Here is a 13353-nt window from a genome sequence, read left to right on the forward strand (position 1 = left end):
GAAGGAAAAGAAAGGGTCCCTGGTTCCTGTGAGCGGCACACTGGCAGGATAAGGGATGAATTAATAGAATTAAAAATTGTGTAGTTGAATTCTAGTCTTGGAGTATTTTTGAAACCGTATGGTGAGATCTCACGCGGTACCTGGGGTAAAAGCATCGTGGCTAATGGCAGAGCAGAGCTAAAGGGGAAAAGCACACCCCCACAGCCCTGTGTTGTGACCCAAGCACACGGCAGCGCAAGGAGCTGCAGCTGGCCCTTTCCTCCTCGCCTTATGCACCATTAATTCCCTTGCAGTGTGTTTGCTGCAGCGTGTTGTGAAGAGCGTTCACTTTGGGCATATTTACAGCATAGAAACAGATCCCAGATGAACACAGAGCCACAAGACTTGTCTGCTGGTGGTCCTCCATGAAAGCTTAGGGTTTTATCATGTTTTCTATGGGTGATTCCCATTCCTAGACCTGTCTGTTCATCACACACAATTTTCAACAGCTACCAATGTTTTGGTTACGCAGTCAGATCCTGCCAAAGGACAGCCAGGCTTGTCCAAATCACAGCCACTTCTCTCATTTACACCTATGAATAGCTGGGCTCTGCTCTTATTTCAAACCTCCTCTATTTTTCTTCTCCCTTTGCCATTACCAGGCCACTTTGACCTTGGTTACTAGAAGCAGGTCAGGTAATCCACAGATATGAAATGCAGTTGCTTTTCTCTTAATTCTGTTATACCTTTTCCTTTTTTTTTTTTCCCTGAGTTAATCTCCATCCCCATTTTTCCTCTTGCCCCTTCTCCTCCCCCAGATTGTTTTTCTTGGAGTACAGAAGGGGAAGGAGAGATGGAAAACCAAAGGGGCAGGGTCAGCAAAGTCAGGCTCAGCTCTGGCACTCCACTGCTCTACCAACTTGTTGCTGAGCTGGTGGCTCAGGCTCTGAAGGCTGCACCGTGCCGTTGTCCCCCTGCCAATGCTTTCTCCACCAGCCCAGTCCTCGTTAATGAAGCCCAGCTGGGCTTTGCTGACCTTGTACCAGGTACCTGAGGGCTGGCAGCAGCTCCAGGTCAGACACCGGCCTTGGCCAGCCCGCTGGAGGGGGAACACAGCAACCGAGGGCCATCGAGCCCGCATGTGCAGGCTGCTGGGGCAGCAAGGAAAAGGCAGCAATCCGCAGCGGATGCGAGTGGCACGATTTCCAGCATGTCACACTCGTTTCATGCAGTTTCCCCAAACATTCGGACGTGACACAGAAAAAGTTACAGGCACCTGCAGCTGATGATTCAGCTTCAATAGAGGAAGCTTATACAGTCTCGAAGTAGCGAGGGAAACTAATCACACTGGCTCTAGGAATACAAATAAGCACTCAACAGGTGCCAAAAATGACTTGGCACTTCCAGTCACCTTGCAGTTCATTTCCAGTGCAAGCTGGGAGGCAAATACAAGTGTTGTTTTTTTTTTTTTTTTTCTTTTTTTTTTTTTTTTCCTGTTTTGCATGTGTTGCCCTGCAGAGAGGTCTTGAAAGATGTCAGAGCACAGACAAGGAAGGGAGCAGCTGAAGCAGCACAGAGGCAGGGGGAGAGCACAGCAGCCCCAGCAATCGCCCAGGGAAGGCAGAGCCAGAGCCACGTCCCTGGGCACCAAAACCAGTGTCAGCCCAGCAGACGCCGGCTTTCCCCAGCTCCAGGCGCAGCAGCCACTGGCTGCAGAGGGAGCTGAGCAGGGAGCAGGTGCACCCCGAAACGGCCTGGTGCTGGCTGGCTGCGGGGAGCCCTTGCCACCAAAGCTGTCTCCAAGTGTTAATGCTTTAGTTAATAATGCTCCCGAGGTTCGTGCAGGGGAAGCAACACGAGTGGTGGAAAGCTCAGAACATTTACCAGCAGCCCAGTGCCACCAGCGCGCCTGAAAGGGGCTGCTGGGTTAACATCGGATGACTTTGAAAGAAAGAAAACAAATATGAAAATATGAGCCACACTAATGATCGTAGATCTGGAATACAAATCACAACGGGCTACTGCTGTTTATAACGTTGACCTTGCTTTCTTTTTTTTAAATCCACTGTGAAGGACAGACATACCACCTACTGCCTCGTCCACCAGACGAAGGACTGAAGCTATTTTTGGCATTCGTTATGGTCCAGGTGGCCCATCTGGCCTGATTCACTTGGCCAGTTTTCCTTTCCATCTGGGAATTTTGACCCTCCTGCTTTCCAACTAATTGTATCACATTATCTCCTTTTTGTTCCCCACTTCCCTCGCTGCAAAGGGTTGCAAAAATCTCATGCGCTGCGTTAGAAAGTCTCAATTAACCTCTAACCCTGCTTCAGTGCAGGCGGCTTGGGTTACTTCTCACACCCAACCGTGGGCCCATTAACACGTTGTCGTAAAACAAAAACTGTTTTGACGGGCTGTAATTGCTGCTAAGTGATGCCGAACAAAGGCGCTCTTGTCCCGGGGCACCGGGGCTCAGCCCCGCTCGGCCGAGGGGAGCCCCCCAAACCTGGCACCCCCGGAAGGGCCGCAGGAAGGTTGGGCTCCCCCCTTCCTCCTCCTGCCGCAAATATAATTAGTTTATGTTAGCTGGAAGAGGTCGCCGGCGACCAAAGGGCAGGGCCCTTTTTGTTTTTAGGCAAGATAGTGGAATAATTGCTTGACGCTCCGATCTGCAGGTGCTTTCTGAAGCTCGTTTGGCGCTGGCAGCCCGCAGTGTGAGCTGATTTCCCTGGAAAAGGCCGGATTCCATGTGACAGGCTTGATTTGCTGCGACGGCAGTGATCGCCCATTCATGCCACTGGTGATTACTCTACCTGTCCCAGTTGGCACTTACCTTGGCCGCCAGGCCTCCCAGCTCTTGCTCTTCATCTCCCCTAAGGGTGGATCTGTGGCCGAGGTGGGACCGAGCCGAGGATGCTGCAGGCCCTGTGCTTGCTGGCTCCCTTCCACTCCCAGGATACTGAGGAAGCATCAAGTCAAGTCATGGGGACTGCTGACACGAGAAAGTGCTCGCAAGAATAGATATACAAATCATGTGCCCTCCAAATAAACCAGCTACACGTTTACAGGTGTGTCCTCTTAAGATCAGCCAGAGCCCTGCTATCTGTGGGTGCTTCAACCATTTTCTTCATTTGTGTATAGAAATTCTACTTGCCATATCCTCAGTTTTTCCAAGCCTGTTTTTCTTCAAATGCCAGGAAAAAACCTGCATGTCAAAATATTAATACATGCCTTACACACCCCAGAAAGCAGTGCTAGTCTCCTTGCCCATCTGCTACCTCAAGGCAGAATCATTTCTCCCTGTGCTGTTCTAGAAGTTACTTTCTATCTTGTTATTGAGCACATCCAGTGGTGGAGCCTCCCTGGCAGCATATTCAACACCAGAAAACTCCTCCTGCTATGCAGCCTGACTCTTTTTGGTTGCAATTTAATCCCATTTTCAGTTGTCCTACCCCCTATGAAATGGACAGCAGAACATTTCCCCTTCAGCAGCAGCCTGGACATGTTCGAAGATCCCCGTTCCACAGTATCATTCACTTCCAAAGCACAAGCTGAAACTCACTGCCATGGAGCCATCTTATCCCTCGGTGTGAACCAGTGATGCTCAGTCACCATTTATAATAGAATAAAAGCCACTCTATTTTTTGTTCCAAGCATCTACTCCATTCCCTCACGTTTCTAGTGGGCTGTTATCTTTACTTCTTACTGTAAGTAATAGCTAAACAGCTTCAAGCATTAGCATTTCAAAGCAGCCTGTACTTGGAAACACACCAAAATAGCTATTCCAGATACTCAGGAATAGCTGTTTTGGTTCATTTCCAGGCTTAGACAAACCTGAAGATTTAACCTCCTGATGCTGCCTGCAAAGGGTTGCTGACCCCAAATCCCAGTGCTAACCTCGTGTGCCTGGAGGTACCACCTGGCTTTTAGGAAAGGAAACTCTACCACAGCCAACAACTACATCTCAGACGTTTCCACATCACTATGTATTTTTGGCCTCCTGCACTTGTTACTGGTTTATATCTTATTTAGTTATTTATCTTCTGGCTGAAGAATTAAGTTTCTGCAACCATTATCTAAGCCCTCATTAATAATGCACAGATATTTCCTAATCAGTGTAAACTGGCGCTTCTCCACTGATTTGCACAGAGCTACTTTAATTTATATCAGCTGAGGATCTAGCGTGTTTAAGAGTGTGTTAACAGAAGACAAAACCCGAATACATTTTATCTTCAGTGATAAACATTGCATTACGCAGCACATGTAGAAAACGCCTTCTCAGAAATACGATCTTGGCTGTAGCACACACTGGGCACAAAAGCTGGAAAAGTCTGGATGTTTTCAAGCAGGGGAGGTTAGAGATCGCCTAGAGCTGTCGTGAAGTCTGAATTTAGGCAATTTGACATCGCCTACAGAGCAGGTGCCCGGATCTAGCCGGACAGTTAAAGGAGTCAGCATCAGGTCTCTGCACCACTTTTGCAGTCAGGGGATGAAGCCCCTGAAGGAGACTCACCCAGGTGAAAGCTGGGCATCTCGGAGCAATCCAGAGCTATGATAAGCTAGGGCTAGCTAAAGAAACACCTGCGCATGAAAGTCAGAAAGCAGCACGTCTGTGCCTGTTTTGGAAACTAACATTGCATTCCCAGAGAAATGCAAGATCCAAAATGTAGGCACAAAAGAAACAGAAGCAGCTAGCAGATGCGCAACCCCAGAAATGTTTGTGTTCTGAATCAGTTAGTGAAGTTCAGCACCTGAAGTCACACCTACCAACCCCACCTAGCTCTCGCCATGCAGGCGTTCTGGCGTGCCTCCCGTCAGTATTTCACCTGTGAGCCCTAGAGCAGACGAAGCCAGACAAATGGGTACAACTGCACTCTTCCTGCTCCTACGGATCAGGATTTATGTTGGTGTAACCCCAGGAGAAAAAAGCCACGGCAAACAGGGTGGCTTAGTTCTTCTCCTGGCCCTGCTCTTCCCTTTCTTTTCTTACACTTGTCTGTCTTTAGGGTGACACAGATCTGTCCAAATACAGATGGGTGATGCTAGCTGGAACTATATGGAAGGTGGCAGAGTCACTTTTTCAAGAAGCCCCTAGTGCTGGGCACTAAATACAGCCACCGATACGGATCTCCAATTGGATCTTGCATGCCCATCAGTATCACAGTGATCAAAGGCTGTTCTTTGACTAAAGCTAAAGAAATAACTTAAAGCATTCTCCGTGACTAATCAGGATAGCAGTTTAGCAGCGTGGCAACAGGATCCCAAAGCAAACACAAAATAAATCATCAGTAACTGAATTTGCTTTTTATGTTGAAAAGATCTCCAGAAAGAAAATGAGCTAGTCTTTTTTTTTTTTTTTTTTTTTTTTTTTTTAAATAAGGTATGTGTTACAGATATTACTGCAATTAGATGCTGCAATTTGTTCATTATTAATTTTATGCATTACATGCATTTTTAATCTTTGAGTGAGAGCACACTAATCTCTCTGCACGGACACCCAGAGCAGCAATAGACAGCAGTATGATCAGAGAGAAAAGGTAAGAGGGGTGTCTGACTGTCATACCCCAACCTTTGCCTATATATCTGCAGAATCTTCCTCTGCCCCTTTCACCCATGATTCACCAACATATTCCACTGAACCGCTGAAGTAAAGCCTATAATTAGGTTATTATCTTTAGAAAAGGAGTCTAATTGTAGGACAACAAATACCAAGCACACAAGAGATTATTTGAGTCTTGTGAACAGATGATGATACCTTCCAACACACGCTCCTTTTCATGTGTGGAAAACTCAGATGCCAGTTTCAGATAGGTCTGAATCATTGACATCTACATAAAAAGACATCTGGAAGTAGATGATATCACGCAGTGGAAAGGAACAATAAATTAGCTACAAGAACAGGATTTTCCCGGGAGCAAGGAAAAAAAAAACAACAACAACAAAAAAAACAACACACACACACACACAAAGAATTCAACTGTATACAAAGTGGACTTCCAGACTTCCAGTCCAGAGGTAAAACATATGGGAATCGATAGTGGAGGCGGGGGGACAACGGGGATACAAAAGATACAGGACAGGGAGTTGAAGCAAATGAATAGCTGTGGGAAGATGAAACAAAGATGACTCAATTGTCAGAAAAATAATTTTGTTCCCCCCAGAGCCATGATTAGTAGTTATTTGATACACATTCCAATTAAGCTGCCTCAAAATAGGTTGGAGAAGTTTACCTATGGATTGAGCAAGATGTGTGTGGCCAGAAGTAACGCCCGAGCTCTTACTAAGGATGGCTCATACCTCTGGGACCAGCTCTCGGGAACCTAGTGAAGACCCAGAGCAGTCACATCACTGGATTCACCAACACGCCGAGTGGTATTGGAGTCCTCGGACATTCAGACCAAGGGACCTCCAGGAAGATCCTTCAGAGACATGGAGCTTGAGTTAGACACCTCAGTGCACGAAGTCACACCCTTCAGATCCATCACTTCTAACTTCAGAGAGAACTTCCAGGAGTTCTGCCCTTAGAAGATAATTCAGCACATCACGTGGGACTCACAAAACAAAGCTGGTGTTTTTCAAGCTGCTTGTCAAGTTTTCAATAACTGTCAGAGAAAATGTGACGTTTCCACCGAAGCACCTTGACTCAGGTGCTTGATCTGGGGAGGGGGGATTATTTTTTTCAAAATCAAGGCTATTGACTGATGCCCTGCATCAAGCAAACTGGAAGCAAAGCTTAAGCAAATTTCATCTCTCTCTCTCTCTTTTTTTTTTTTTTTTTTTTTTTTTTTTCCAGAAGAGCCACCCATCCCATTTCTACAGCGTTTGACTTGGTGACCTCCTGCAGCACTGAGATTGACAGGGTAACTAATAACCTATGCAAAGTAGTACAGTGGAGCCTCATTAATGTTCCCCTCGCTAATCCACACACCTCATAATTCATGCACGGAAAGCAGTGGTCTCTTCCTCCTTCTCCACTAAAATTTAATAGATTGCTTTAAGGAGGTCTCATATTACTAAGCGCTCAGAGTATTACAAAACATGCTTCTGTACATGAAGGATGAAGAGAAATCATCACAAAGTCTATCTGCACAACAGTCGACTGAACCCATAGCTTTCCATAATTTCCCCAGCTGTTACTCTGAAGTATCAAAATGTTATTCTTTTATTTTGTATTTCCTATTTCATCTAAATAAGCTTGGTTAGCAATAGACATCACCTCATTGTGAAAGGAAGAAGTGACCTACTTCGAGTGTTTCCTTCAAAATTTGAAAGGCCTTAGGAAAATTCCTTTTGAAAGAGTTTTTTTTTTTTTTTTTTTTTTTTCACTGCAAAGTTAGCTCATGCTGTAACTTGAGTCCCACCTCACACAAAAGTGGAATTCTTAACTTAAATGGGTGGGCTTGTTAGCTGGCCTGGGCTGGCCCAGAGACAGACACTTGAGTAGTAACTAGATGAGTACCACTAATTCTCCGGTGTTTTCCCATAACTCACGCTGGGAAGCAGGAAGGACAACAAAGTTTTCCGGGATCCATTAAAAAACAGCTTGTAGGGCAGCCCAGTATAGCTGCCTTGAAGAACTGGGAGCCTGTGAATTAATTCTTTCATTGGGATTTTGAGGAGAACAGTTGCATCATTTCTGGGCCTAAGAGAAGTTCAGGCTTTGTCCTCATGGCAAAATAAGTGGGTTACTCGTCTACCCAAGCCAAACAAGCTCACATCCCTCCTCTCCTCACGGGGAGAAGCTCTTGCACAATCTTTTCCCTCTTACTCACTTTGTGTCCCCAGCACAGTTAACCACAGAGTTGGGGACCACATCCAGAGTCCGCAGCAGTGCTGGAGAAGATCCTTCTCAAGTTTAATGGAGGAAAACCTGCCAGTGCCTTTGTGCTGCATCTGCCACTGTTAAGTAGAAACTCTCACCAACTGCATGCATGAGTCCCTAGCTTTTATTTTATTTTATTTTATTTTATTTTATTTTTTCCCTCAAATGATCCAAGAAATTCAGAACTCATTTGGGTACAAAAGAAATTCTGCCTATTTCTGCCAACACTTCTACTGTGCGACCAGAGCCTGATGAAACTCTCCTGCCGTGTATGGCAATAACATCTGCTCTACTGGCTGCCCTCACTTAGCTCCACTAAACTTCAGCTTACAACTGCTTGCTTAAAAAACAATCAAGCAAAAACCCAAAGACTCTACTTTAATAATTAAAATAAATATCTGGAAATAAACTGTAAACACTTTTCTGACATCACATTAGCGTTGTGCATTACAGGAGGACACACATGCTAAGGCTGAAATTTGGCCTTGGGGCCAAGTGCCTCAGCTGCTCAGTGGAGTCAAACCAGTTCAGGCTACTTCATCCTTAATTTCTTCTCTTGTTGCTGTTGACGGAAACCACTTCGAGTCAATAGCAACTCCACCATCCTGTTGCATACGTAATCTCCCAAAACATTAATGATATTAAAATGCCACCACCACTACTGGCCCCCATATGTTCTTGCTGTCAGCCCCTCCTTGCCTGGAAAGAGCTGTTGTGCCCCTTTCTGGGGCTCATGCTGTTGTCACAGGCATCAGTCTGATTTCCCTTTCTAAGCTTGTACATCAGGGATGTCACAAAAGCAATCTGGTGACTTAAGTGAGTTGTGTTCCGCTCCACTGGGTAACCTCCTAATGGAGTCACTTAGGGCAAGAGAAGGGATTATTCCCCTCTAGAGCATCTCTCTTGCTCTGACCTTTGTAGATGAAATTATTTATTTTAAAATGAAAGCTAAACAAATGAACGAAAAGCAACACAAAAGCCAAAACTTGCTTTTGTTTGTTTGTTCTTGAGTGTTGAAGGCTTTCATTTTTGGGAGGGGGAAGCGGGGGGAGAAGAAAAGGGTGAATGAACATTTTTTATTAGCGAACTGAAAGGCAATTCGTGGAAACTTCTCTTTTGTCAGAATGCTGCTTTACCTTAAAAGAACTTGTCAAGAAAACAAAACAAACAAACAAACAAAAAAAAACAAAGAAAAAGTAGTGTCTACTTATGCAGCTCTCGTCACCAAAATTGGCACTTATCGAGTCCAGAGTGGATTTTATCTAGAGTCATGGCAAAGCTTATCTGCTTGGTGCTGCTCTCACCCTCAAATCTCTTGTAGTTGCCCTTCAACAAACCAGGTGATGGACTGAAAAGCTGACTGCATCTCTGGTGGCTGCTGAGCCTCGGGGATGTGACACAGCTGCTCCTTGCAGCAAACTGGCCTGCTGGGAGTGAAGCAGTTTCTAAAGGCTCTTTCTACAGCCCCCATCTCTGACTCACAAATCCCTCTCTCCAGTCCGTCCCACTGCCCCGTTACACATCCCTGTTTGTAGAGGTGTGCCAGCTCACCGATGTGACACATCACACACACCTTGCTCTACAGGGTCCGAAATCTCCTGCTCAGTGCAAGCGTGTCCTTGGCAAATGTCTTTCCTGCTGTTGGTGCTGGCCCTGCCACTTCATACAGAAATTTCTGCACAATGCCTGAATTCTGTTTGCTCTCCCTAATGACCTGCTGCACGTAAGCTGCTCCATAATTTCTTCCCTGAAGACTGACTTCTGTTAAAGCCTTGCTGTTTGCAAGGTGCAAAGCAGGGCTGCTTTTAAACCTTGAGACATCTGCCACATGTTCATTAGTAATTACTTCAGGAATTATCCGTAGATTGATAATTCTATTTATCATTCCTCTGACATCAGACTTACCTCCCTAGTCCTACTCCCTGCAGTACAACAGGAGCTAGGTGAGCTATGAATACTGCCACGAGCTGTGAGTTTAGGGAGCTGGCAGAAGAGAAGGCAGGCTCAGGGCTGAGCTGGATGGGACTTGAGAGCTGACATTCACACTGATGGGGGTGGGATGGGTGGGATGTTATCCCATAGAGCTTCTTGACGTTACTGAAATAATAAAACAAGCCATTCCTTGTATTAACAGACACCTCCCTTAGAAGTTATTACAAACATAGACCTCTACAGCTCACCTACTTCGAATTTGGCTGAGAAATGAATTTTGGCTGGTCTGCATCTGCCTATCTGAAGATGACCTGCAGTGCTTTACAGCCCGGCTCTGCCGCTGGCCACTGGGAAGGAGCAGCTATAAGTTTCTCTGCCTCAGAAGGGCCAATTCTGTACAAACTTCTGTTATTCTGGAAAGGATTTTGATAGAAAAGCCACAGGTCCAATGTGATTAGTCAACTCCAATCACTCTTCTAACATGACTACCAAGAAAATGACAGAAGTCACAGTCATTACAGGTACCCACGTCTGCCTCCCTGCTTACGGAGTTAGACCTTCTTCCCCAGAACACTCCTGTTGATTTTCTCAACTTGTTACACAAAAGCTATCACTCCTGCAGAACAATGCATACACACACACGGATAATTGCTAATAAATTGTGAAGCTCTGAATTTCACAAATTAATGATGGTTTGATCTTGCCTATCACAAGCTGCCAAGTTCCCAGGCCCAGCCATCGCATTTTTGGTCCAACTAAAAGCGGAAATTTTAATACATACGTTGCGATTCCATATAATAAAGTCTGAAGTTTAAGAAATATTGTCAGCATTAAAAAAATATTTTAAGTAAGCTCAAAAGCTTTTTTTTTTTTTGGTATTTATAAAGGAAATGATTTCTGTTTTTCTTGGGAAATTAAGTTTGCACACCTACCTAGAACATAATTTGCTTCTATTTTTTTTTAAATACCTATGAATTGGGTTTGACATGTCTTCCTTTATTATGCTTCTAAATTTGTCCTCAGTAAACGTGTGCTTGTTTAAAATAATTTAACACAGTGGTTCAAAACCACTGGGGCTGCCAGGGCAGAATTTTGAGCTTTACGTTCCCAAGAAATGTGTGGCCTTGACCTTGCCAAAAACCCCGTTTTATGTTCAAATGGTCGCAGATTTAATAATGGGCTGCAAAAAAGACTTGCCTTCAACTACATCCTTTACTTTCCTCCTAGTTAACAAAACACTTATGTCTTCAGTGGACGCTGTAAGAATTGAATTAGTTATCTAGGATAATCTGTACACATTAGCAAATGGTGTCCCACTAGGTCAATACAGAAATTAATTGTGGGATGCTTGTCAAATCCACATTGTTTCCTGGCGCAGTTGCAAGCCACTCAATTAGACACCTTTCAAGGCCTTTTGCTGATCTAAATGTAGCTAATTGCTCCAGTTCTGGATGTGGATGAATCATCTCCCAGATGTCTCAGACCTCTCTGCAGCTCTGCTCGGCTAATATCAATACATACATCCAGTGGACAGGATATTCTTGTGAACAGGATATTTTTACTCATGCCTCCCTTTCATATGATTAATCCCTAACAAGGAAGGTCTCCTGAATCACGCTCTTGACACGGCAACTCCTTTACGTCTGCTGGCTTCCCACACATGAGGGAGTGGGCATGAATGCAGCCTTTTTGTCAGCGCTCTCCAGGTGCAGCACCATTCACACTTGGGCTTGACAGCATAACATAACAGTTTTTATGTGCCAGTCTCCTCTGTCAAGTATTCTTTTCTCTTCTGCTGCTTCCTCATTTGTCCATATATCAGTGGCAGGGCTGGCCAAATTGAAAATGAATGAAGCACAAAGACAGACAGTAGTTTCCACAGTGACAGTCTATGGGAAAACAGCGCGCGGTTTAGTTTTTTTTATGGAGTCCTCAAAGGTCACTGGTAGCACTTGGAGCCGAGAGTCCCCAGAGGAACAGACATGAGCATCTGGTCCACTGGTTACCAGCTTTCCAGGAGAAATCCTCCCAAGCTGCTGCTTAAGAACCATAGGGGAAAGAAGGGGAGGATTTAAAAGAATATAACAGCCTTGAAACCTCCTCCCAGCCCCCTTTGTACACGAGTAGATTCAGGAGCACAGTGCTGAGGGAGAAAGAAGCAGGTTGTTAACTCAGCCCCAGCGGGGCAGGACGCAGCTGTGTGTGTGGGAGGTGCGTGCTTCCAGCCTTGGTGGGTGGCTGCAACACGAAGCTTCAGCTGGGGCTGGCGCGGCACCTTTGGCCACATAAAACCTCAGCGAGGCTTCCTGCGAGGAACACGTACACACCTGCCATTAACACAACCAGCCACCGGATGTCTTCATTGCTCCATGCCAACAGCTGCGGAAAAGCATTTCCCCAAGAGTGGGAAGTCGGCTCTCCTCAGGATGCCCACACATAAAGTGATGCCCAGAGGTAGCAGCTCAGCTCGCTGGAGCATCGCATCTGTGCCTCAGCAGGACGCGGTGTGCAGTGGGTCAGGTGCCAGCGAGGAATAGATTTTGTTCAGCACGGTGCTGACTGTCCCTGTGAACTTCACATGCTAGATAGGTCATCTCAGTTTCTCCATCAGCAAGCTGGAACACCAAATATCCCCTGCTTGTGCAAGCATCAACAGAACCGCACGATGTCCAGGGAACAACTCGAGATGTTGCATGATTGTGGTTTTGCAGCACTGAGGTCCTTAGTGCAGCAGTGCCAAGCAAAAATCATTACCCTGCACCTGCTTTGCCGGGGCCTTTCCCCCCCTAGTTGAGCACATGTTTGGAGTCTCTACTGTTAGGGCAGGGGTGGAGATGGCTCAAGACAGTTTTTGCTTGGTTCAGCATGCTGTGCTCCTCAGCTTTCCTGGTTTCATTGCCCTGCACCTGGCTCAGGTAGATCTTTAAATATTTCTTTCTACCCTGTATCAGTCAGGTCTGCTGTGGACATGTATCTGTGAGAAGATACCAAAGCAACACACGATGTTTGTAAAATATATTTTGGAGATCTCAGTCTAGCATTATGAGCAACCCACCTTTCCTTACAAAACCATTCATGTGCTAATAACCGCACACATGTAGAAGTGCTTTCATACAGCTGGGTCTTTATGCAATTCAAGGCCCTGTGGACTAAGGGAAGTCTTTCTTGAAGATTTCATTACCCTTTGGACCATCTCTACCTCTGTGTGAGATGGAAACTCCTGAGCACTGAAAACACAATCTACTAAAAGGTTTTCTGCTCTTACTGTCCCCATTGGTATCCCAATTCCATTCACAAAAGTAAAAGCAACAGAAAAGCCCCCATTATATTTCTGTATACCTTTCTCCATACACTAATATTCTTTTCTACAGTGAGTGATCTAATCAGTTTCTGCACTTGTGGTGAGGTACCAAGCCTGGCACTAGCTAGCAGATGCCTGAAGTATGGACAGGATCTCACCGTCAGGCTGTCAGGCATTTTCTCCTGGTTTCTGTTTCAGATTGCCTGTTTCATGCACTTTCTTAACCACTCCAAAAAATTAAATAATACTCAAGTCCTTTGTTCTGCTTTGCTTTTTAAAGAATAAAGCTAATGAAAAGTAGGTCAAGCTGAACCCTGTT

The 13353-nt window shown here is 45.4% G+C and overlaps 1 long non-coding RNA gene across 1 annotated transcript in view; it reads right to left on the reverse strand.

Annotated features, from left to right (window-relative positions):
- Positions 1-10681: 10681 nt before the first annotated feature.
- The window catches only part of LOC311433970, a 130541-nt gene continuing 127869 nt past the window's right edge, over positions 10682-13353 (reverse strand). The window contains exon 5 of the long non-coding RNA XR_014691127.1: positions 10682-12707. This is a non-coding gene — a long non-coding RNA (uncharacterized lncRNA). The remainder of the gene's footprint in view (positions 12708-13353) is intronic.

The sequence above is a fragment of the Aythya ferina genome (genome assembly GCF_964211825.1).
Source record: "Aythya ferina genome assembly, chromosome: 3".
NCBI lineage: Eukaryota > Metazoa > Chordata > Aves > Anseriformes > Anatidae > Aythya > Aythya ferina.